The sequence below is a fragment of the Sapajus apella genome, unplaced genomic scaffold, assembly GCF_009761245.1.
Source record: "Sapajus apella isolate SASKATOON/1434 unplaced genomic scaffold, GSC_monkey_1.0 scaffold50, whole genome shotgun sequence".
NCBI classification, from domain to species: Eukaryota; Metazoa; Chordata; class Mammalia; order Primates; family Cebidae; genus Sapajus; species Sapajus apella.
In genome coordinates, this window is record NW_022436990.1 from 14601566 (window position 1) to 14628481 (window position 26916).

The 26916-nt window shown below is 33.2% G+C and overlaps 1 long non-coding RNA gene across 1 annotated transcript in view; it reads left to right on the forward strand.

The window, feature by feature from the left end:
- The window catches only part of LOC116526329, a 31009-nt gene extending 6807 nt beyond the window's left edge, over positions 1-24202 (forward strand). Inside the window, exon 3 of the long non-coding RNA XR_004258097.1 lies at positions 16598-24202. This is a non-coding gene — a long non-coding RNA (uncharacterized LOC116526329). The remainder of the gene's footprint in view (positions 1-16597) is intronic.
- The last annotated feature ends 2714 nt before the right edge of the window (positions 24203-26916 follow it).

The window sequence follows — 26916 nt, forward strand, 5'->3', positions numbered from 1 at the left end:
TTTGGGACTAGCTCAGCCACAGTGAGATTGAACAACAAACTGGCTCTTAGTGTCTCTGAAACTGGGTCTAGGCTCTTAATAGCGTTTCTGAACCTTCTCTGGGCCAGAGGGGTGACCAAGCCCTAAATGGTGAGTCCCAGGCCTAGCAGCATTCACCATAAGCTAACTGAACGGCTCTTGGGCTTTAACTAAACATCAGTGGTGGCCTGGCTGAACCCCCCGAGGACTGCTGGTGGTGGTGGCCATTGGGAGAGGCTTCTCCACTCTTTTCAAGATAAAAACATGTTTATTGCACTCAGAAGTTTCTTCCCCCCCCCATTTATTTATTTTATTGCATTTTAGGTTTTGGGGTACATGTGAAGAACATGCAAAATTGTTGCATAGGTACACACATGGCAGTGTGATTTGCTGCCTTCCTCCCCATCACCTACATCTGGCATTTCTCCCCTTGCCATCTCTCTCCAGCTCCCCACCCCCCACCATCCCTCCCCTATTTCCCCCCAACTAACCCCAGTGTGTAGTGCTCCCCTCCCTGTGTCCATGTGTTCTCATTGTTCAACACCCGCCTATGAGTGAGAACATGCGGTGTTTGATCTTCTGCTCTTCTGTCAGTTTGCTGAGAATGATGGTTTCCAGGTTCATCCATGTCCCTACAAAGGACCCAAACTCATCATTTTTGATGGCTGCATAATATTCCATGGTGTATATGTGCCACATTTTCCCTATCCAGTCTATCGTCGATGGTCATTTGGGTTGGTTCCAGGTCTTTGCTATTGTAAACAGTGCTGCAATGAACATTCGTGTGCACGTGTCCTTATAGTAGAACGATTTGTAATCCTTTGGATATATACCCAGTAATGGGATTGCTGGGTCAAATGGAATTTCTATTTCTAGGTCCTTGAGGAATCGCCACACTGTCTTCCACAATGGTTGCACTAATTTACACTCCCACCAACAGTGCAAAAGTGTTCCTATTTCTCCACATCCTCTCCAGCATCTGTTGTCTCCAGATTTTTTAATGATCGCCATTCTAACTGGCGTGAGATGGTATCTCAATGTAGTTTTGATTTGCATTTCTCTGATGACCAGTGATGATGAGCATTTTTTTCATATGTTGGTTGGCCTCATGTATGTCTTCTTTTGTAAAGTGTCTGTTCATATCCTTTGCCCACTTTTGAATGGGCTTGTTAGTTTTTTTCTTGTAAATCTGTTTTAGTTCTTTGTAAATTCTGGATATCAGCCCTTTGTCAGATGGGTAAACTGCAAAAACTTTTTCCCATTCTGTTGGTTGCCGATTCACTCTAACGACTGTTTCTTTTGCTGTGCAGAAGCTGTGGAGTTTGATTAGGTCCCATTTGTTTATTTTGGCTTTTGTTGTCAATGCTTTTGGTGTTTTGGTCATGAAGTCCTTGCCTACATCTATGTCCTGAATGGTTTTGCCTAGATTTTCTTCTAGAGTTTTTATGGTGTTAGGTCTTATGTTTAAGTCTTTAATCCATCTGGAGTTAATTTTAGTGTAAGGTGTCAGGAAGGGGTCCAGTTTCTGCTTTCTGCACATGGCCGGCCAGCTTTCCCAACACCATTTATTGAACAGGGAATCCCTTTCCCATTGCTTGTTTTTGTCTTGTTTGTCAAAGATCAGATGGTTGTAGATATGTTGTGTTGCCTCTGAGACCTCTGTTCTGTTCCATTGGTCTATATCTCTGTTTTGGTACCAGTACCATGCTGTTTTGATTACTGTAGCCTTGTAGTATAGTTTGAAGTCCGGTAGTGTGATGCCTCCCGCTTTGTTGTTTTTGCTTAGTATTGACTTGGCTATGCAGGCTCTCTTTTGGTTCCATATGAAGTTTAAGGTGATTTTTTCCAGTTCTGTGAGGAAGGTCATTGGTAGCTTGATGGGGATAGCATTGAATCTGTAAATTACCATCTTTAAGGATTTAGGTGGATAAATCCTTAAAGATGGGAAGAAACCAGCACAAAAAGGATGAAAACACCCGAAACCAGAGCACCTCTCCTCCTACAAGGGATCACAACTCCTCACCAGCAAGGGAACAAGGTTGGGGGGAGAACGAGTGTGATGAAATGACAGAATCAGACTTCAGAAGGTGGGTAGTAAGAAACTTCTGTGAACTTAAAGAACATGTTCTAACCAAATTCAAAGAAACTAAGAACCTTGAAAAAAGATTTGACGAAATGCTAATGAGAATGGACAAAATAGAAAGGAATATAAGTGAATTGATGGAGCTGAAAAACGCAACACGAGAACTCAGAATTCTGTTTCTTAATGCCCCTTCCTGCACAGTACAACCACTGATTTGTTCTAGAACTTCATGTCTATATAGGATTATACAGTATGTATTTTTTTGTGTGTCCAGCTTTTTCTTCTCCTTAGAATGTTTTGGAAATTCATCAATGTTGCATGTTTCTTTCTTTTTAATCATTAAGTAGTGTTATATTAAACAAATATACTAAACTGTGTGTATGTATTGCTGCTTGAACCCTGGGTTATTTTAAGTTTTTTCTTTGTAAATGAAGTTGCTATGAACATATTTGTATAAGTCTTTTGTAGGCATATATCTTAATTTCCCTTGGAAAAGTAACTAGTAATAGAAATGTGTGGTTGTAGAATAGATGCATGATTAACTTGATAAGAAATTGTAAAATAAATTTCAAATTTCATTATACCATTTTACCCTTTCATCATCAATATAAGAGGTCATTCCACAATCTTACTAACATTTGTTGTTGTTAGTGTTTATTTCTATTCTTGAGTGCAAGTATTTCATGTGTTTGTGGTCCTAATTTGCATTTCTCTGATGGCTCATGATACTCAGCATCTTTTAATTTGATTATTGGCCATTCATACATCTTTATTTGTGAATTGTTTGTAGAAGTATTTTTACTTACTATACATGGGTTATTTGCTTATTATTGATTTGTGAGTGTTCTTTATGTATTCTGCGCGTAAGTCCTTTCCAGACATATGTATTACATATATTTTCTCCTTGTCCGTGGCTTGAGGTAAAGGTTGACAATCCTGTAGTTATAATAATGATTATAATAATTACTGTAAGATAATTTATCACTTGTTGAAAAAGTACTATGTACTAGGTGTTTTAATAAGTGCATTAGACACACCATGCCATATAACCTTGACAGAAAAACTCTTGAGAATTTACTTGAGAATACTGTTTTTCATTATTAGTTCACTTTTATTAAGACTAATAAACATATTAAAGCAATGACTCAACAAATCTAGTTTTATGTTATTTAATTTATCACTTCTATTTTTCCAAAACAACTTTTTAATTAAAATTTTAAAATAAATTAATAAAAATTATTAAATTATTTCATTTAATTAAATTTTAAAATTTTAATTAAAAAATTTAAAATTTATAATGCTTTTTTGAGAGTATATAATTCCTTTTTAGAATATTTTCTTTTTGAGGAATAGGAAGTACATAGAATTTTTATACTCATAGTTTCTATCTTCTTATCATTCTTGTTTATATTCTGAAATAACTTACCATGTAGAGCTTCACTCCCTCTATAATGTTTTGTTTGCATAATTCCATTGAGTTTTTCTTCTCAGCGATTATGTTTTTAAATGGCTATGATTTTTCTCACTTTTCTCAGTATTTTTCTCTAATTTCTAAATTAATTTGATATAATTTATATAAGTGCAATTACTTTCAAGTCGCATTTTTGAAATGTGAATATTATGAAATATTTTAATAACTTTGGGTAAGTTTTTTTCAAAGAAAGATATTGTTAAGATTTCACATATTAGGCTTTCTCTTTAAACCACCAAATCAACCTACTTTCTCTGTTATAAAATGGTCTATAATTATAAAGAATTTGGAAGTGATGTGGTTTTTGTCAGACAATCTTAATCTTGCACAAGCAACAGAAAATACTGAACTATTTTTCATCTGTCTATGGATTTTATAGTCTGCACTGAGTGAGATGGGGTATACATAGACAGAGAGAATACTTGCAAAATATTTTACCATTCAAGTACTATAGAAAATCAGACTAAATAATGCAAAAATCCATCTCTAATTGTCTTTAAAGGAAGCATCCTTGGTAAGCCTGAAGATTTTCTCACAATGTTGTTCATAGTAAACACAAACTGTAAATACTACCTATAGTAGAATTCAGAGTGTATCCAAATGAGTGCTTGGAACAATTGTTATGAATTCAGATGTAACAGATTCAAACAGATATACTTAATATCCAACTTCTCAAGCCCTGCTCTAAAGGACATGAGCTTCTGTCATGATCTTAGAAAATAGCAGAAAAACAACTTTACCAGTGTCAAGAAAAGATACTCTGGGTGGCATTATGCTGAGATGGAGAGGCCCTGCTTCTAAGGAATTAGTGTACTGGAGTAAAACCTGGATTTCAAAAACCTAAATTTTAGCAGCACAACCCCCTACCTGGCGTTCCTGCCACACACACGGCCTTAGCTTGAGTTGGCATTTTATGTAAGGTACACTGTGAACAATCATTAGGTATGTCCTTGCATTTTACCCTTACTTTCAAAACTCATTTTTAGGCAGGTTTCTTATTCTCCTTGCTGGGTTGTTTCATATTTCACTTTGGTTTCATTTATATCCAGTTTCTTGAAATGTCAATATTTAGAAGATATTCTCTGTCTTCCGCTGAAATAAATAATTTTTCCTATTGAATTTATATGATCATTTACATGGATTTTAAGTACATGAGCTCAATTTTTTATTTTTAACAGAAAATACTTTCATAATATGCATGGGTCTTTTATAAAATGTTCTTTAGCATTAATTATATTTCAGAAATATATTTTTGATTTAGAAATTTCACTTTGGGCGAACTGCCATATTTTCTACTGAAAGTAATGATTTTTCACGTTTAGCAACTCCTTGCATAAGGCAGATTGCGCTTGCCTAAGTTTGGCTTATAGTTGAATAGGAGATTTGTGTACCTTGAATACTTTAAATTTATTGGAGAAAAAATGTAAAAGTAATATTTACAGTAATCTTGCTTTATTACTGCTGAGATTCAGGAGCCTGAGAGAAGTAAGAAAGAAGTTGGAATCACAGAAATGTCTTAGTCTCTGTTTTCTTGGTTTGACATGAGTGCTCCCTGCTCAAAATGACTCTCAGTGGAAGACCAACACCTGGGAATCATGAAGCCTTCATGGGTGGTGACCTAAATCTCATCAGTTCCCTGTGACAAGGAAAACCGGGTGTCTCCAAAGATCTCTAAAGCTTAAACTTAACTCGCTGTTTTAGGGAGTATCAGGTAATTGCTATCAGAGTCTCTTTCCTTGAATTTGCAGCTACCCTGCTTTTCCATAGAAGCGTCGTTATACATTGATCTGTTTTTAAATGTAATCTCAGTTGCATCAATATTCACAAAAATTTCTCTGTGGTGCTGATCTGTGGATGGTACTCAGCCACAGCTTCCAGTTCTGGTGCAGAGCTAAAAACATATTTAGTTACATAGGCAATAAAATATAATGGCTATGCAGCACAAAATCTAAAACTTGACTGCCTGGGTTTGAATTTGGGCTCTGCTATGTGAATTTGCACATGTTATACTATGTTAGTCCTCCACTTCTACAATTATGAAATAGAGGTAAGTAACTTCCTAAAAGAGTTATTGTAAGGATTAAAAGAGGCTATATACATATACAGATGTGTATATATATGTACAAATACATATCAATTTATAAATCAATATCTACGCCTATATTTTTATCTGTATCTCTACCTATCTGCATCTATCAGTGCCTAACACATGGTAGCACATAGTAAATGTTATGGGTTGGCTACTTTTATCACTTTCACTGAAGTTAATTAGAATTAACAGAACATGCAGACTTCTTGTGGTTCACAAGCTCCAACAGAGAATAAATACGAAATACATACACACACAGACACACACACACACACACACACACACACACAAACACACACTCCACCTAGACATGTTATATTCAAGCTGCAGAAATCAAAGAGAAAGAGAAAACTTGAAGGTGGTCAGGGAAGAGGAGAGTATCTTGTCTACAGAGGAACAAATACAATAATTACATCAGACTTCTCTTCAGAAACCATTTTAAAAAAAGATAAATAAATATAGTGAAATATTAAAGTGTTGAAAATAAACAAAATAAAAACAACAAAAATCTCGAATTCTATATCCTGTGAAATTATCCTGCTGAAGTAAAAAAGAAAGACTTTCCTCATACAAACAAAACTTGGGGAATTAGTCCCTAGCATATTTGCTCTGCAAGTAATGTTAAAAGAAGTACCTCAGGGAGAAGGAAAATTATACAGATCAGAAATTAGGATCCCTATCAACAAAGGAAGAATTTTAGAGGAGGAAGAATATGAAGGTAAAACATACTCTTTTTACTTTTCTCACTTTAAATTTATGTACAATATAACTGCTTAAAGCAATAATAAGAACAATAGATTGGGTAACTATATCATATGGATAGATAAATAATGGCAATGAAATAATGCGTAGGAAGGAGAAATTGGAGATAAATTGTTATGAGCTACTTGTACTATATGCGAAGTTATATAACGTATTTGAAGGCAGACAAATTCTTTTAATAGGCATGTTGTACACTCAAGAGAAAACAAAATTAAAAGAACCATAAATGGCAGGCTAAGAGAAGAGATACCAGTAAGTCAGATTAAACTCTTAATTAAAACTAGGTAAGAAAAAGATTGAAAATAGGAATGAGAAATGCAGGAAAGAGAAAACAAATATAACATGGTAGATACTAATCTGACTCTATTAACAAGCACTGTAAATGTGAGTGATCTAAATACAGCAGTTAAAAACAAAAATTTTCAGAGTAGATAAGTGAGTTCTCTACAAAAGAATTAAAGACTCAGGTAGGTTAAAAAGTAAACATAAAGAGTGATAATGATACACCATCTTAACACTATTCAAAGGAGGAGAAAATGCACCTATTGTTACCTTGTCCAGAAGTCTATATATACCTGTTCTCCATGTAAAGTGAAGAAAAAGCGACCGATACATCTAGCGTAATCTTTGAAGTTACTTTCTTCTCTTTTCTTTTTTTAAAGTAACACCACTGAGGTTACTCACAGTTGATTGGGTTGCTTCTGAGAAATTGTCATATTATTCTATTTTTTTTCTTAAGCTTAAAATGTCTGCCTTCATAAAGTCTGATTTAACCACTTTTCATATGTAAACTAGCTAGAAGTTATAATAACTGTAATTTCATTGAGAGTCAACACTGTGACATGGCTGTCAAAAGACAGCTAATGCATTATTAGGTTTTATTAATAGAAATGTGGTGTTCAGAATTTAAAAAGGAACTAGTTCTACTGTTTTGTGCATTAATCATACATCATCTTGAGTATCGTTTTCAGTTCTTGGCATCACGGTTGAGAAGGACATTGACAAGTGCATAAAAATGTTCCTGGATGAGTGATCAGAATATTGAGGGTCTGGAAGCCATTTCAAATGAGAATATTTTGAAGACATTAAACACTAAAATATTTTAGGAAAGGGGCATTAAATATCTAAATAAAATTTGATAGACTGTGATTCTGGAAAAGCAATTATACTCAGATTTATAAAAGAAGGGAGGAGGTTTTCTCAGAATAAGGAGAAATTTCTTCAAAATTATAAATGCTCATCATAAGTATGGACTATGTTCTGAGATAATCATGAGCAGTCTGTTACTGGAAGCATTCAAATGGAGAATATGCATGAGATATTGCTATCCTGGTCTCTGTAGCATTGCTGAAGGTGAACTTCATGACCTTCCAAGGTCTCTGGTAGCTCAAATGTTCGGTGGTTCAATTTTAGAACCCTTTAAAACTCTACTATTTATCAAACAATGAAATGAGTTCTTATTAGCCTTGATTTTCTTTTTTTCTTTTTCTTTAGAGTTCTAAGGATATAGAATTAAGCAATTTAAAAAAATTTCCTCTACTAACTCACAATTAAGCCAAAACATTTAAAACCCCAAAATGACAACTCAAGTTTAGTACATGTCAGAGAGAGATAAAGAAAGAGAAAGAGAAAGAGAGAGAGAGAGAGTGTGTGCATTTGATATCTTGAAGACACTCTATGGAAGTAAAAACATTATTTTTGTAATTATAAAAGCATATATATTTTAAAAGGTAATTTTATTCATCAAATACAGAAGCATATATAAATTTAAAAAATAATCTATGATTCTACACCTCAGTGATAAATGTGCATAATTTTAATTTTGTTGGGGGTATTTAGGGGGAAAATCAACATAGTAGAGATTATTCATAAATATAATTTATTTTATATCATTCCATTTAATAAGAAAAATGAAAGTATAAAAGCAATGAGGCTAATCATGCCTTTGGAGACCATCAGGCCTAGCTCCAAGAGCTGTCTATCTACCAGTTTAAAGAACTTGGTCGAGTTATCTAATATATCTTTCCTTGAGTACTCAAATAGGAAAAATAAATCTTAAATAGTAATATTGTTATAAAGAATAAATGTAATACATGTGGAACTACTATCTTGTTACTAAGTGTATGATAACTTCAGACTAAATAATACTTAATTTAACATAAGACCCTCTTTGCCTTATTGTTTGAAATGTTTAATTTCTGCATGTGATTTCATTATATGAATTAATCATTATTTATTTAGATTTATTTCCATCTTTTTCAAACTTTTTTTATTGGCAAATTCCAATAAGTAGGGGAGAATAAAACAATGTTTCTTGGAGTAAAACAACAAAAAAAGAATCTATTTTATATGAGAAACTTTCATGTTTTCTGATATTTATCAACTTTGGCTATCAGAGTTTGTTTCTTTGCAAAGTTAAATGGGGAGTTTCCACAGCATATATTTCTGCATATGTTTCTGTTACCTAAGTATACAAAAATATTCACCTCTGAAACTTTATAGATTCCATGTTCACTGGAAAATAATTTTCAAATAAACCTTTTTCCATATTTTCATGATTATTGATATTTAATGATGCTTTACTTATTTTTTGGAAAAATTTGGTTGTATATACTTACTTTACTAATCAATTTCAATGAAATATTTATTACTACAGTCTTCCATAATATTCTGTAAAATTCTATATTTCTATATTTAGCTATTTTATTGATTTAGGTATGTAATCATAACTAATAATTTTAATAAACCTACATTTAATAGTCAGTTCTATTGTATTTATTTTCTTTTTTATGATTACAGGAATTTTTATTAAAATGAGTCATTTGTTTCCATTACAGTCGTCCCTAAGTGTCTATGAGGGATTATTTTCAGGACCTCCCATGGATACCAAAATCCACGCATACTTTAGTTCCTCAATTGGTCCTTCAAATCTACTTTGGTCCTCCATCCTGCCAATATTGTATTTTTGATCCATATTTGGTTGAGGATGTAGGAGGGCCTAAGTATCTATTTAAATAAATTCATGTATTGTGCAGTTAAAACCCATGCTGTTCAGGAGTCAACTGTACTTCTAAAACTGTTTTTTGCCTTTTTTTTAAGTTAAAAGGCAAGTTTATTCTAACGGTCTAATATTTGAAGTACTAAATTTCTATAGGTATATTTAATCAAACTTCAAGAAAAAAAGGAATTTGTTTACTGGTATCCAAGTAGCTGTATTTCTAGGGGAGTAATTTTTATCAAGTTTTAAAAATCTGTTTGCAAACCGTATTGAAGTCTCACGTGTGATTTTATTTTTTGTATCTCTCTTTGTACCTGCTGCTTTTTCATTGTCTTTATTTCAGGAATACTCCCTTATTTATAATTTGAGTATGTTATGAGTTATGAAAGAAAATTACTAAACAAAAAATAGTATTTTTGCTTGTGATACTAGTTTAAGTGAGCTGAAAGACTTGACTTGCTTTGGTGGTTATGTTTCAGATGCTTGAAGCCTAAAAAATAAAGAAACTATAAATATAATTTATAAAAGACTTTATTTTTATAAAATACTTAAATAAATTAAAAACATAATAAACAAAATTATTTACAAAGAGTTGTGGGTTGATACATTCATTTTAAGCATATTCTTCTAGCCTTAAAATACAGAGGTACAATTTCAGTCATATAACTTGGTCTATGCAAAGTCTTCCTAGTAGTAAAATAGAGGGCAAAGTAAGTGCAGGTTTCTAGGAAACCAGGAAAAACAGATAAAATAAGTAAAACTTCACATATCCTGAAAGAAAGAAAGAACTGTCCCATGCCAGTGTCTCTGAAATCATTAAAAATCATATCCAAATTAGACTTAATGGAAAAAGCAGGGCTGGCTGCTGTCTCTTGCCTGTAATCCTAGCACTTTAGGAGGCTGAGGCAGGTGGATCACCTGAGGTCAGGAGCTTGAGACCAGTCTGGCCAACATGGTAAAAACCCGATCTCTACTAAAAATACAAATAAAATAAAATAAAAATTAGCTGAATGTGGTGACGCGTGCCTGTAATCCCAGCTACTTGGGAGGCTGAGGCAGGAGAATTGCTTGAACCTGGGAGGCAGAGGTTGCTGTGAGCTGAGATCGCACCACTGCACTCCAGCCTGGGCAACAGAGCCAGACTCTGTCTTAATAAAACGAAATAAAACAAAACAAACAAAAACACTGGGCTTTATCACAATTATCATCTAATTGATAACTCAGCACAGTGCCCAAAATTTGGTTAATAAAGTTAATAGATTTTATAACAACTCTTAATATGGAGAGGTAAGAGCTAAATGGTCAATGAAATAAATAAGCAATACCCCACTTGTTTTCTTTTTACTCCTAGTGTTATATAGGGCATAATGAGCTAAATGATGGACTGATTGGTCAGACGATTAAGTTATCGAGTTCTAAGTGCACACATCAATGAATAATCATAAACTGAACATACCATGGTAACCATAATCACATAACCACCATCACATCAATAAACAACATTTCCAGCACCACTGAAGACTCCCCATTGCTTCAAGAAGACTCCAGTTTCTACACTTGCCTTTCTGAAAGGAGCCATCATTGTAACATCTAACCACAGATTTTTTTAGCTCTACAAAAATTAGATTTTACTCAATATATTTTTCATGTGTTTTTCAGTTAAAATTACATTTGTGTTATTTAAGAAAGTATGTGATATTTATACATGTCTACAGCATTATTTTGTTTACATTACTGTATGATGTTTTATTGAATATAACAATTTATCCATTCTACATTCAATGGAAATTTGGAGGTTCTCTAAATTTTGGCTATTATAATATTGTGATGAACATTTCAGAACATTACAATTGGTATACATATATATGTATTTCTGTTATGTTCACAGGAGTATATATATGCTGGGCTACATATATTCATATTTTTTAGGTAATGCCAAAGGTTTTTCAAAGTATTTGTACTGATTTATTTTTATTTTTTCACCAGCAGCACTTGAGAAGTAAGTGACTACACACCCTTGCATTGTCCTAAAAATAAAACAAAAACCTCAGCCATTTTGGTGAAGAATATCTCATTGTAGCAATAGTTTTGCATTTAAAATTAACCACATCTTTACAGGGTAAATACTCGTATATTGTTCCTCTTTTGAAAAGTGCCCATCCAAGTCTTTTGGTCCATTTTTGTTTTAGGTTGTCCCTCATTTTCTTAAGATGTAGAAGTTATTAATGTTTTCCAGATATCACTCCCTTCTTTAATATATGTGCTGCAAATATCCTCTTTATAGAGGTTAAAAAACTATGCTAACAAAACTCTGTTGCAGTCTTTCAATGTAAGCTAATTATTCTGTTTTCATTAATGGAAATTAATCCAGAATCACTTATTAAAAATATTGTCTCATTCCCCACTTATTAAAAATATAATCTCATTCTGGGTTAATTCCATTCCCCAATACCCCAAAATGCCTTTGTCTTAAATACATGTCCATATATGTATAAATTGCCTCTAAAAACTCTGCTTTGGCCTATTGTGTATCCATGTGGGAAAACAACACTCCCTTAATCATTGTAACTTTACAACAATTTTGATAAATGGTAGAATATATTGTACATTATGTTCTTTTTTGACAAGATTGTTTTGCTTATGTCTTTTAGGTTTCCATTTACTTTCTAAATATTATTCCATATTCCTGATAAGATTTTAAATGAAATTGCAATGGATTTTTAGATGAATTTAAGAGCATTCTTATTTATTTATTTGTTTGTTTGTTTATTTATTATACTTTAAGTTCTAGGGTACATATACAGATCATGCAGGTTTGTTGCATAGGTATACATGTGCCATGGTGGTGGTTTGCTGCATCCATTGCCTCATCATCTACATTAGGTATTTCTACTAATGCTATCCCTCCCCTATATCTCCACCCACTGCTATTCTTTCCCTAGCCCCCACCCCTCAGGCCTTATTGTGTGATGTTCCCCACCCTGTGTCCATGTGTTCTCATTGTTCAACACCCACCTATGAGTGAGAACATGTGGTGTTTGGTTTTCTGTTCTTGTGTCATTTTGCTGAGAATGAAGATTTCCAGTGTAATCCATGTCCCTACAAAGGACATGAACTCATCCTTTTTCATGGCTGCATAGTATTCCATGGTGTACATGTGCCACATTTTCTTTATCCAGTCTATCATTGATGGGCATTTGGGTTGGTTTCAACTCTTTGCTATTGTGAACAGTGCTGCAATAAACATATGTGTGCATGTGTCTTTATAACAGAACAACTTATAATCCTTTGGGTATATACCCAGTAATGGGATTGCTGGGTCAAATAGTATTTCAATTTCTAGATCCTTGAGGAATCGCTACAGTTTCTTTAACAATGGCTGAATTAATTTACACTCCAATCAACAGTGTAAAAGCATTCCTATTTCTCAACATCCTCTCCAGCATCTGTTGTCTCCTGATTTTTTAATGATCACCATGCTAACTGGTGTGAGGCGGTATCTCAATGTGATGTTGATTTGCATTTCTCTAATGATCAGTGATGATGAGATTTTTTTCATTTTTGTTGGCTGCATAAATATCTTCTTTTGAAAAGTGTTTGGTTCATAGCCTTTGCCCACTTTTTTTGATGGGGTTGTTTGTTTTTTCCTTGTAAATTTGTTTAAGTTCTCCATAGATTCTGGATAGTAGCCCTTTGTCAGATGGGTAGATTGCAAAAATGTTTTCCCATTCTGTTGGTTGCCGGTTCACTCTATTTATAGCTTCTTTTGCTGTGCAGAAGCTCTTAAGTTTAATTAGATCCCATTTGTCTGTTTCGGCTTTTGTTGCCATTGCTTTTGGTGTTTTAGTCATGTTACAAGGCTACTGTAATCAAAACAACATGGTACTGGTACTAAAACAGGGATCTAAATCAATGGAACAGAACAAAGGCCTCAGAAAGAACACCACACAACTACAACCATTTGATCTTTGCAAACCTGACAAAAGCAAGCAATGGGGAAAAGATTCCTTATTAAATAAATGGTATTGGGGAAATTGGCTAGCTATATGTAGAAAGCTGAAACTGGATCCCTTCCTTACACTTTATACAAAAATTAATTCTAGATGAATTAAAGATTTAAACATGAGTCCTAACACTGTGAAAACTCTAGAAGAAAACTTAGGCAATATCATTCAGAGCATTCATATTTTTATGTTATTCTTTTAATTTAGGAACACAATACATTTCTTCAACTAATATTTTAATTATTTTACAGTTTATATAATGTGTTTCACACTTATTCCTATATATTTATTTATTTTGAAGCTATTTTAGCATTTTCAAACTGTATTTTTTATATTTTTGACTGGAATATATTAATATTATTGATTTTCCGTATGAAACTTGAGTTCAGTAATTCTTGTTGAATTCTTTGTAGATTCATTTACATTTTCTACAATATGAATTGTTAGTTTACAAATACTGGCAGGCTTATTGTTTATTTTAAAACTTTATGCCTTTAAGATTTATTTTTCCTTCTTGTACTGACTGTGATCTCAAAGGCAATGCTGAACAGATGTGACCTCTTGCATTCTTGTCTAATTCTCGAACTTGGAGGTAATATTTCAATGTTTTGTCATTGTATATAATTTATGATATTTTTCTAGCTATATCAGATTAATTTTCTTATAACAATTTTTTTCCTTTAGATGATCATATATCTCCTTTTCTCTGAATTGTTTTAAGAATGTTTTCTTGCATTTTGTTTTCCTTAGGTTAACTATGTTGTTCCTACATGTGATTTTTAAAATGTCTTCCTGTATGGCAGCTCATGATACATCTTTAATCGGTGGCTAGTTTTTTCCTTCAATTTTGAGAAAAAATAAGTCATTGTCTATCTTCAAATATTATCTGTTTACCATTTCTTCTGTCTCTACCTTCTGCCATCCTTTTTTATAGATCCTGTGCTCTGCCAAAATTTACAATCTTGCCTTTTAAGTCTTCAAGTATGTTAAACATAGTTATTTTCAAGCCAATTTCTAATACATCAAAGATATCTAGAATGTCCAATGCAATATTCATGCAATATCTAGAATATCCAATGCAATCTCTTATAGATAGATAGATGGATAGATAGATAGATAGATTTCTTATATATATACAATTTCTAAATACTCAATTTGTAATAAAGTCAGCTTCTAATATAGCTACAATTTTTATGAATATGTTTCTAATTTTTGTTAGTTCTCTTTGTTTTTAGTTTGTCATGCATTCTTTCTTCCTTGTCTGCCAAAAAAGTTACTAAATTTTTGGTTCAACGACTGACATTGCAAACAAAAATGGTAAAGAAATTAAAACATCTTGATTATGTTACTTTCTTCCATAATCTTTTAATTTCTGTATTGCATTATCTTGGGAAACCAGTATTACAGATGACTTAATTTAATCAGAGACTGACTTGAATCAAAGTAAGACTTCTTCCCCGCCCGCCCCAGTGAAGGCTTTTCTGTTTCTTGTCTAACTCTTCTTCTGATAGCTTTTCTAGGATCGCAAACCAATATACAAACTAACAACATTAAAAATCACAAAAAAAATACAGGGAAGAGAAATGTCACCCAGAAAAGTTGGCACTGAGTGAATATCTAAGGTAGACACAGAGGACCACAGTACTCTGTGGGAACAATATCGAGGTATCAGTGACTAAAATACTAAGCTTCTGTATGCTGCTGTGTTTGTGTGAATTAATGTGCATTTTCATGTGCTTTTCTACACACATGTATCCTAGACTGTATCAAACTATTGTCAGTTAAAGACACACAGAGACTGCCTTTTTGACTTTATCAGTATTGTCCCTCACCCTTCCCCCTAGAATATTCTCCATAATATGTATTTTAAGTGGAAAATGCAAATGGAATAATTTCTTTGGTAAAATATGATCTCTGTAAAATCTGGGTTTTGAGTGATGTAAATTCTAAATTTCTAAAAGGAATATAGAAAAGTGATAAAAAAGGGCAGGTCACAGAACTAGACGAATAGGTTCTGAATTTTTTTCATGGACTTAGGTAAGTTATTTATCCTCTCTTTGCTTCAGTTTTATCTTCTATATAAAGAGATCATACTAGTACATACCTTTAAGGGTTAGTGAGTTAAATCTTTTCTTTTAACTTCAATTAGTATAGTACTTAAACCATAATAATAAATGGTAGCTAATATTATTCTAACTTTTCTGATTCATACAGCAACAGTAAGACTCAAAAAGCATTGAAAAGCCTAATACAGTTAACTGGATTTCTATATTCTCATAGTCCTGCTAATAATATATGTTAACAAAGAAGTATGGAGACATAAATATTGCAAAAGAAACACAGAAAAATAGATAGCTATATGTGTAATACCCAAAGTTATACAGCTATATAGTTTCCAGAGGAAATGAAAATAATGCATTAGGAGGTTTTTAAGATTTTATAAGATTTTAATACACAAATCTTCAAATTTCCTCTAGCTTCTCTTGAAATTTCTGCAAAAATTTCTGCAAATTTTTATATTTACTTAATGTACAGCATTTGACTGAAATGATATATGCATTTTATGCTTTCATAATTCTCTTTCTTCCTCCTTGAAGAGTTATTTCCTGATCAATACAAACTGTATGATAACTAATTTTCTGTTTTTAGGAAACAAAGTCCAACTCTTCAACAATAAGGTATACTTATTATGTTTAAAGTAAAGCTGGAGCTGAAATGTCTGCTTAGCTTTTCAGTCTTTCATATTTTCAGTGGCTTTTCACTGTGCTTCTTGAGAGGCCCTATTCTTATCTCAAGAATCAGTCTTCAAATTGAGGGGAGTTTATATGCCAGGTTTTGTCCTCTGTTCCCTGAACTATACTCTTTTCATGTCATTTCCCCCTTCTGGCAGTTCCAAATTATTTGATGCCTCAAGTCAGAAACACTGGAGTTTTCCTTTTGAGTTTAACTTCCCACTCCATGTAGACTGAGGAACACTCTTTGAACAATATAAATATAGTGCTAACTAAGGATTACTTCCTCCTGGCAAAGGTCAAATCAGCTCCACTTTCTGGCAGTGTTTAGTCCCTTTTCAGTGACTTCAAATCATTATGTTTTAAAATATTTTGTCCACAGTTTACAATTGTTATCAAAGAGAGGTATAGTCTGATAGGATCTCTTCTTCTATTACCAGAATTTGAAATGATGGTTAACTTCGAAAATGTTACAAAATTGGCTTCTGAATTCTACCTTTGTTCATGAGCAATGCACTTCAGTCTAATTATCATTTTTATAGGTAAGTTCTGATTGCTTTTTAATTGCACTCATTTTCATTGACTTCCTTCAATTTCCCTATAATATGTCTAGTTTTGAGATGTGTGTATGTGCGAACATGTTTGTATATAGCGAGATATTCTTGACTTAGTATACTGCCTCAGTCTCAGGACTCATGTCTTTCTTAATTCTGCCGTGTTTGTAGTTATTCCTTTGAACACAATTACTTCCAGGTTTTTTTTCTGTTACTTACTTTGGGAATTGAAATACTGTACTAGCCTAATAACAGATCTCAAGCGTGCACTTTTCCTCACCCCAACAGGCCATTCCCAGCACATTAGCTAGAATGATCCTGTAACATAAATCATATCCGAGCTCTTCTTACTTTGCTAAGACTCACAAATGCTTCCATAAATTATTGAATATATTTGTTATTCTTATAATTTCTTAAATATTATGATATCTAACACATCTGCTACCTCTATTTCTTACATTTTTCTAATCATACCTCTTTTCTACTTGTTGGACAAACATGCTGTTCGTGGGGAACGCGTATGTTCCCAACATAGGACATTTGCTCTATTTCTTCCTTCTGCTCAGAGTACAAGCCTAATAACTATCCATTTGACCAAATTTCTTAGTCTGTCAAATTTTCAAATGTCCTCTTCTCAGTGAGACCTTTCCAGAGCACTTTATGTTATACTGTGACCTGATCCCACTCTCACGCTTGACTAGGATGTAAACTTCTTAAAGATGAGACTTTTTTTTCCCACAGATTTATTTCAAATGCTTTGAAAAGTGGATGGCATGCAGTAGATTATAATTTTTGAGTGAATGACCTCAAAAATCTATCCACCATGTCTCTGCTATACTTTTATAGTTTTCATATCTATCTGTGTTGCGTTCTGAGTGATTCCCAAAACTGTATACAGATAGGCTAATTCTCTCTTCCCCTGGATCTGATATGCTACTTAGATCAGCAGTCCCCCACCTTGGCACCAGAGACCAGTTTCATGGAAGACAATTTTTCCGTGGACTGGAGTTTGGGAATGATTCAAGCACATTACATTTGTTGTGCACTTCATATGTATTATTATTACATTATAATACATAGTGAAATAATTGTATAACTCACCATAGTGTAGTGATGGTTCCATCTGGGGGTGATGGGAAACAGTGACAGTCCATCAGGCATTCGATTCTCATAAGGAGCAGGCAACCTAGATCCCCTGCTTGTGCAGTTCATAATAGGGTTCCTGCTTCAGTGAGAATCTAATGCCATTACTGATCTGACAGGATTCAGAGTTCAGGCAATAATGTGATGGGGAGCAACTGTAAATACAAATGAAATTTTGCCTGCTCACCTTCTGCTCACCTCCTGCTGTGTGGCACGGTTCCTAACAGGCCTCAAACTGAACCAGTACCCGGGGTTGGGGACCTCTGGCTTAGTTAAGATTTTTAAAGTATTAGTGACTTTTATTTGCAATATTTACTTTCTGTTTCTTCATAGTTTGTTTTTTGATTTTGACTTTCGGTTTCTATTTCTTCTTTTTCATGTAAAAATGTACTTATTTTAATTCATCTTTCAAGCTGTTTATCATATTAGTTCTTGATGTGAGAACTATTCTCTTTCTTCTAAAGTGTTCCTTATCTGTGCTATGCTTTGTTATGTGGTTTGGAATTTTTGGCTGTGAGCTCATCTTCAGAGGGGTTGTTTTCTATAGAAGAACAATGGTTTCTGTATTCTAGAGGCATTTTTATCACTCCTATATGATTATGTTTATGTCCTACTGCCAGGATTCTGTGTTTCTCCAATTTCTCAACTTATTTTAAGTTAATTTATCTGCTTGTAATAACTGCAACTGCAACACACATCCAAGCTTTAAGCAAGCATGAGTGTTTCAATTGTGCCATGCATGATGTTAGATCCCTTTTTGACTTTAAAACACTAGCTCTTTGCACCTGAGGCTTTGCCAAGTTTCACTAGCACTGTAACCTTAAAGGTTCAGCCTCTGCTAATTCTCTTACTTTCTGTATTATATCATGTTCATGCTGCTGATAAAGACATACCTGAGACTGGGAAGAAAAATAGGTTTATGAACTAACAGTTCCATGTGGGTGGGGAATCCTCACATTCATGCAGAAGGTGAAAGGCATCTGTCACATGGAGGCAGACAAGAGAAGAGAGGGAGCCAAGTGAAATGGGTTTCCCCTTGTAAAACCATCAGATCTTGTGAGACTTATTCACTACCATGCAAACAGTATGTGGGAAACTGCCCCCATAATTCAATTACCTCCCAGTGTGTCCCTCCCAAAACACAAGGGAATTGTGGGAACTGTAATTCAAGATGAGATTTGGGTGGGGACACAGCCAAGCCATATCACTTTCCATTTTCCCAGCTCTTTCTCTCCTGGTACCTAATCATTTTTTCTTGGTTTCACAATTGGCTGTGTATGTTTCAAGTACATTTTATTTTATTAAATACATATGTGTGTTTGAAGCTTGAGGAGAAATTGTCTTCATTAAAAGTATGCAAAAATTATCTTATGGTGAGTCACGCCTTTCTGCTCAGCCACACGTTTTAGCCCACACTATGTACTCTTGGCATGATATACTGCAATTACACAAACCTCTTCTCATTTTCCAAAACACTATGAATATTCTTGCCCTTCTAACTTTGCCTAAGCACTTTACTCTGCCTATAATTGATTCCTTTAATTACCTATTCAAAATTCTTCTGGAAAAACTTATAAGTATCATTTAATACCCAGAGTCCTTTCTGTACAGCAATCACAGAATATTCTATGTAGAATTGCCCTGTAGGTGGCATTTATGAGTCTACCTTCTGAAGCAGACTGGCCACCTCTTATAAACAGAAGAAAAATATTTTACTTTGCTGCCTAACTGCCTATTGTGGCTAATAAATAATAAAAGTATAAACATGTAATTTAAAATGTAAATCAATATTTGGAAGCAATATTAGAAAAGCTTCTCTTCCTTCTGATTTTAACTACTGTGGGATATAAGGTGCTTTCATGAAAAACATGTTCTTTGGTGTGCTCTAGATGTTGCTATGTTTACCTTTCTCTTCCGTATAAATTATAAGCATTAATTAACTCTCAAACATGAACTAACTCAACAATAAAACAAAAGGTAACATTTCTATCTCTCTTCATAACTAAAAAAAGACATACTTAGTGGATATTCTACCTCTATACTTTTCATTTATTATTAAAATACATGTAAATATAATCATAATTCATAATTCTAACTTTATCATCTGCTTCTTATATTCCTATATTAGCAAAATAAAATTAAATAGATGCTTTTAAATATTATAAAAGGTTTAAATTTGTTTAAAATTGGTAATCTATATGCGATGTCTCTATATTGAGTGAAAATTTGTTCTAAATCTATAAATTTAAATAACTGCTTACTACATAACTAATTCTATAAATTCAAATTTATAGTTTTAGAACAAATTTTCTCTCAATATAGAGACATGGCATAAGGGTTACCATTTTCAACTCAATATAACAGGAAAAATCAAACTCTATTTTAAATATAAAGATGTTAGCAACTCTTTCCAATGATAAATTTGTTTCATGGGAAATTTTAACATCAATATAAACTAATTTTTTATTCCAGATGAATAATAAAATATTACACCTTGGTGCATTATGCTTTAAGAATTATTCTTAGGCTATCCATGTAAATAATGGACATTTAATTTCACATAGTAAACCCAGAGTGCATTTAAAGATAAGACTTCTGATTGGTTTAGACATATATCAATGCATAATGTCATACATATAACAAAGATTGACATAAAAGCTAATGATGATGAAATAGGGTTATATCTACTGTGCAACCAGGCATTTATGTAGAGTAACATCAACTTAAATATTGATACATGGACAATTTAGCTTTTCAGTTTATGCGAAATGGCTAATCTTCATTTTCTTGCCAATTAAAAATCATCTTAGTCAAATCACTATACACATATTTATATGTGTTTATCATATATAGTCAAATTACTATATTTATGTGTGCATACATATACATACACAGTTAGATTACTTAATCAAATGCATATAAAATCAAATATATAATTGGGATACATAATTTTGGAAAGGCAGAGAAACAAATGTGTCCTCCTTCCAAAGAGGTTCTCAGGCTTATCCCTACTGTGTAAGAGATGAGTTGTTAGATTAAGTCCATCTCTTAGCACTAGTGCAAGACTTTCTCTGGAAAGCACAAGGTCACAACCTACAGGTAAGTGTCTTAGAGAATGGTGAAAGACCAGGAAGCTGTAAATGTTGGGAAGATTATGGACTGCAGAGATGTTTGGAGATGTGAGCAAAAGTTGACATAAGCCAGGTTGAAGACAACTGTTTTTTCTACCCTACACGAGGCCAAGAATATAATTGAATTGATGTGCAGCGAGTAATCCATAGGTCCCTGGAAACTATTTTAAGCAAAATTACATATATTAAAACCACTTTACCATAGGTGAATGGTGTAAACAAGAGTTCAGTTCCTGCAGCATATTTCTGGTCACAGGAACATCAATAAACTTTTAACTAAAAATGCAAAACCCTTCTAATATGAAACACTGAAATAATTGTGAGCTATACATACATTTAAAAAAGATGAGTAACAACAATAGAAAATTATTTACCCAATATTTGGTGACTCAGTGAGTGATAGCAGCCATAGTGGTGGTGAATTAAATCAAGGAATAAATATTTACAAAATGAAAATTGTAAGGAGCCCCTCCTCCTATCAGGAAGTCCAAAAAGGATAACAAATATGGTCAGTTCACTGAGTGCTCTCCTACGGCATTGTTGATTATTATGCATTTATATTATTATTGTATATTTCATGGATTTTTAATTTTACAATTATTTGTATCCATTCATTTATTGATTTTCTACTCGCTTATTCCAGTCCAGGGTTGCAGGTGGCTGAAGACCATCTCAGCAGCTCAGGGTGCAAAATAGAAACCAAACGTGGACAGGATGCCGTTCCACTGCAGGGTACACTCACTTCCATATCCATATTCATTCAGACTGGGACAATTTAGACATGCTAATTATCTTAATGTGTATGTCTTTGGAATGTGAGATAAAACTGGGAGAAAACTCACACAGACATGGGGAGAATGTGTAAACTCTACACAGGTAGTGCCCTGGGTGGAAATCCTTTTTGTATTTCTCATTAATGTTATAACACAATGTCATTGAATGAAACAATGTTATTTGAAGACCTGCTGTGAATCAGAGTTGACAGAAGTGAAAGCACTATGAAAGAAATGATATTTGGTATGTATGTAGTAATAAAGAGATTTGTTCTTTATTTATGAGAGCAATAAAAGTGAAAGCAAATAGCATTACAGTAGAGCAAGGGATTTCAAACAATGAGGGGGTGAATATAACAATTATAATTCTACCAAACCATTATTTTACTAAAGTTAAACCAATGCACATAAAAACTTGTAAATATATAATAAGATGGTAGAAATAAAAATGATGGTGTTACCACACCATATATGAAAGATTTGGATTTTCTTATTAGAAGACAGAAATATCACACTAAACGAAAAAATAAAATGCTTTTCTGCACTGTTACAAATAAAGCACTCAAAATGAAGTAGTAAAAAATGTTAAAAATGAGATGATACTTAAAAGTTCTTAGCTCCCATAATATTTTGTAACATATTTGATAAATAATACTAGTAGAAAAAATTGTTGAGTAAGTCTTAATACGTAATTGACACCATGAAATATTGCCTCCATACAAAAGAATGATAGAAGTGCTACGTCACTGGCTTTATAAATGTTCCCTAAGTAATTTTAGTAAGTAAAACAAAATTTCAAAGTGTTCATATTTGATCCCATTTTATGTGTAAAAATGTTGAAAAAATCTCCTATATATTTACATGTTATTGTGGACAGCATATGAAATACATAACCCAAGATGTCAATGAAGATTATGTAGAGAAGATATTAGTGAACTATTGAAGAAAGATAAAAACACTAGTAATTTAAAAAAACTAAAATTCTGTCTAAAAAGCTTGGTAAATGACTAGCTAAACTACTTGAAGGAAATGTAATCACAGTGAAGAAAAACGTAGAAAATTTTAGCAGAGAAAACATATACAACAATAATCAATGGAATTTTAGAATGGAAAAATTAAAGAACAAAATATAAAGTGGATGAACTTAGCAGAGTAGAACTAATTGCTATCTTTTAATTGAAGCACTTAATTCACTAATATTTAATGTAATTATTACTATGGATACGATAAGATTTAATTGTTTGTTTTCTCTTTGGCTTCTTTGTTGTTGTCATCCTTCACAATTTTATTGGCATTTTCCAATAACCAACTTCTGGCTTTTCTAACTTTTTTCTGTTGTTCGTTTCCTATTACATCCATTTCTGTTCTTATATTAATTATTTTCATCTTTCTGCTAACTTTGGGTTTACTTTGGTCTTTTCTGGTCTTCTTAAAGTGGAATTTTAGTTCATTTTAAAGACTTTTAAAAAATATTTCTAACATTGAGAATACTCATAAGAGTTGCTTCAAAGTACATATCTGTGCCAGGCCTGGTAGCTCATACCTAGGTAATCCCAACATTTGGGAGGCCAAGGTGGGAGGATTGCTTGAGCCCAGGAATTCGAGACTAGCCTGGCCAACATAGTGAGATTCCATCTATATCTCATTTAAAAAAATAATATTTTAAAAGAGGAAAACATATTTATCTGGGTCACCTCAAGTGTAGCCCTCACAGGGAGTCGGAAAACATATTTCAGGATATCATGCATGAAAATTTTGTGTAGTATTATTTTGTAATATAGTAGCATTTTTTCTAGAGTTTAAAATTGTTACATTCTGGAGGGTTACTCTGTTAGGAGTTTAATCTACTGAGAAACTGAACTCTGGGAGAAGTTCTTTAGAACTATCTTTTGTAGAGAACATGCCATTCTTCACATGACTTTAATAGGAGATAATTTTTTTAAACTTAATGTCATCATTTAATTATTAAATTTATTGACTTTTCGTATCTAGTATAGGATAATCTGTGTATCAAAATTTTTAAAGTGGAAATAAGAAATATTAAAGCTATACAATCTAGAAAGATGATGAGTTTACCAATTTATTCACTATTGAAACACAATATATTTCTCTGCTGTTACCTAATTATAAATTAGATGGAACTGTGTTTTTTTCTGCTTTTTTTTTCAGTTTGCTGTTTCTGTAGCCATATTGTATTCTGTGTCAAATAAAATCCAGTTGGATTTAAAAAACAAAAAGAAATAAACAAAATATAATTAGGGCTTCTGTAATATAGAACTACCAATATTTCTTTGGAACAATGTTAGAATTCTTACATTTACCAGAGTTTAATAGTAAGCTTTAATATTGTGCATTATAGGCCGGGTGTGGTGGCTCACGCCTGTAATACCAGCACTTTGGGAGGCCGAGGATGGCAGATCACTTGAGGACAGGAGTTCGAGACCAGCCTGGTCAACATGGCAAACTCCCCTCCATCTCTACTAAATACAAAAACTAGCAAGGTGTGGCGGCAGGCGCATGTGATCCCAGCTACTCGGGAGGGTGAAGCAGGAGAATCACTTGCACCCGGGACGCGGAGATTGAAGTGAGCTGAGATTGTGCCACTGCACCCTAGCCCGGGTGACAGAGATTCTGTCTCAAAAAAATAAAGAAATAAAGAAAAAGAAAAAAAAGACTAAGCATTATAAATATATTGCAAGTTAGATATTTCATTTACTTGCCTTAATGCAAACGATGAAGCTGATTTAAATACATATAATAAAATATCTAGCAAGGCAATATTTCAAGAGATATAAGAAGGGGAACATTTAGTATTTAGCACATTCTTTTATATTTGGACCCTCATGATACTATTTGATCATATAGTCAAGGACATCAAGAAGATAGTTTATATAATTCACAGATTTTATGTACAAATTTATGTGTTAATAAAATATTAACTGACAACAGTTTAATTTTGTGAATATTTATTTTTTTAAATATCAAATTTCATAATTATATACCAATAACTGCATTTAAACTTTACCTAGCTGACAATTTGGAGTTATATGGCAAATTATTCCTTATTTTATAATAATTATTCCTTCATAATTTAAGAAATGAGTCAAGATAGAATTGAAGAAATTATAAGTTGCATTCATACATAAAGGATTAAGTTGTATATGTAAAATCAAGCTGTCCTAGTATAACCATTTTCTAAAACCCTGCATCTATTTTTCAATTTACTTCTGTTCTAGTAAAGCAGAAAATGACATCAAGACAGAATCAAATGGTGTAAAATGATTTTTAAAAAATGGTGCATTAATTTTTATTTGAAATTGGAATTTTTAAAAAATTTTTAATATTTATAAATTAAATTAAAGATTATTTACAATCTTGTGAGCATGGTAGTGATTTATCATCCCATTAGATAAGATCACAATAACGATTGTACTATTGGCTTTTCCTTTTAATAAGAGTTATCAAAATGATAGGCTGAGGGCAGATGTGTGGACTAACTGAGTAAGTGCATTATTAGCAGCTCAGACATTGGTTAGATGTCAGCCAAAAGTACTGAAACATGGCCTCGGAGTGCTAAGGACCAGACTCCCTGAGGGCCAAACACTCTGTACATATGTTGTTTCAAGACACAATTTGAATAAATTGTATAATTTATATAATCTTTCTTCAAGTGATGATTTTAGTTAAGTTTCTAATGTGCCTGTTGCATTAAAGCTTTTTTTGTGCCGGGCGTGGTGGCTCACACCTGTAATCCAAGCACTTTGGAGGCCAAGGCGGGCGGATCACCTGAGGTCGGGAGTTCAAGACTAGCCTGACCAACATGGTGAAACCCCGTCTTTAAATAAATAAATAAATAAATAAGTTTTAAAAAAGCTTTTTTTGTTTGTTTGTTTGTTTTCTATTTTTTTTGTTAATTATATAAACAAACCCTCTACCTCTACTTACCATTATTTTTTTATTATTACACTTTAAGTTCTGGGGTACATGTGCAGATCCTGCAGGATTGTTACATAGGTATGCGCATGACATGGTGGTTTGCTGCATCTATCCCCCAGTCATCTACATTAGTTATTTATCCTAATGTTATCCCTCCCCAATCTCCCTACCCCCTGCTATCCCTCCCCTAGCCCCCAAACTCCCAACAGGCCCTGGTGTATGATATTCTTCTTACTGTGTCCATATGTTCTCATTGTTCAAAGGCCACGAGCAAGAACATGTGGTGTTTGGTTTTCTGTTCTTGTGTCCGTTTGCTAAGAATGATGGTTTCCAGCTTCATCCATGTCCCTGCAAAGGACATGAACTCCTCCTTTTTTATGGCTGCATAGTATTCCATGCTGAATATGTGCCCCATTTTCTTTATCCAGTCTATCATTTATTGGCATTTGGGTTGGTTCCAAGTTGTTGCTATTGTAAACAGTGCCACAATGAACATATCTGTGCATGTGTCTTTATAATAAAATGAGTTATAATCCTTTGAGTATATATCCAGTAATGAGATTGCTGGGTCAAATGGTATTTCTATTTCTAGATCCTTGAGGAATCGCTCCACTGTCTTCCACAATGATTGAACTAATTTACACTCTCATCAACAGTGTAAAAGTGTTTCTCTTTCTCCACATCCTCTCCAGCATCTGTTGTCTCCAGATTTTTTAATGATAGCCGTTCTAACTGGTGTGAGATGGTATCTCAATGTGGTTTTGATTTGCATTTCTCTAATGACCAGTGATGACGAGCTTTTTTTCATATGTTGGTTGCCTGCATAAATATCTTCTTTTGAAAAGTATCTGTTCATATCCTTTGCCCACTTTGTGATGGGGTTGTTTGTTATTTTCTTGTAGATTTGTTTAAGTTCTTTGTAGATTCTGGATATTAGTTTTATGTCAGTTGGGTAGATTGCAAAAATTTTTCCCATTCTGTTGGCTGCCGGTTCACTCTAATAATAGTTCCTTTTGGTGTGCAGAGCTTTTTCTTGCCATTTTCATACTATAATGTAATTAATTTTTCAGCTCGCCAAGAGTGTAAATTGAAAACTTTAAATTTTCATTTTTGTTGTGTTTTTTGGCAAATGAAAAAATAGCAATACGAAAAATATGGAGATAAATTAGGAAATTTGGTCACAAGTAAACATCAGCACAGGGAAATAGAGAATATAAATTTA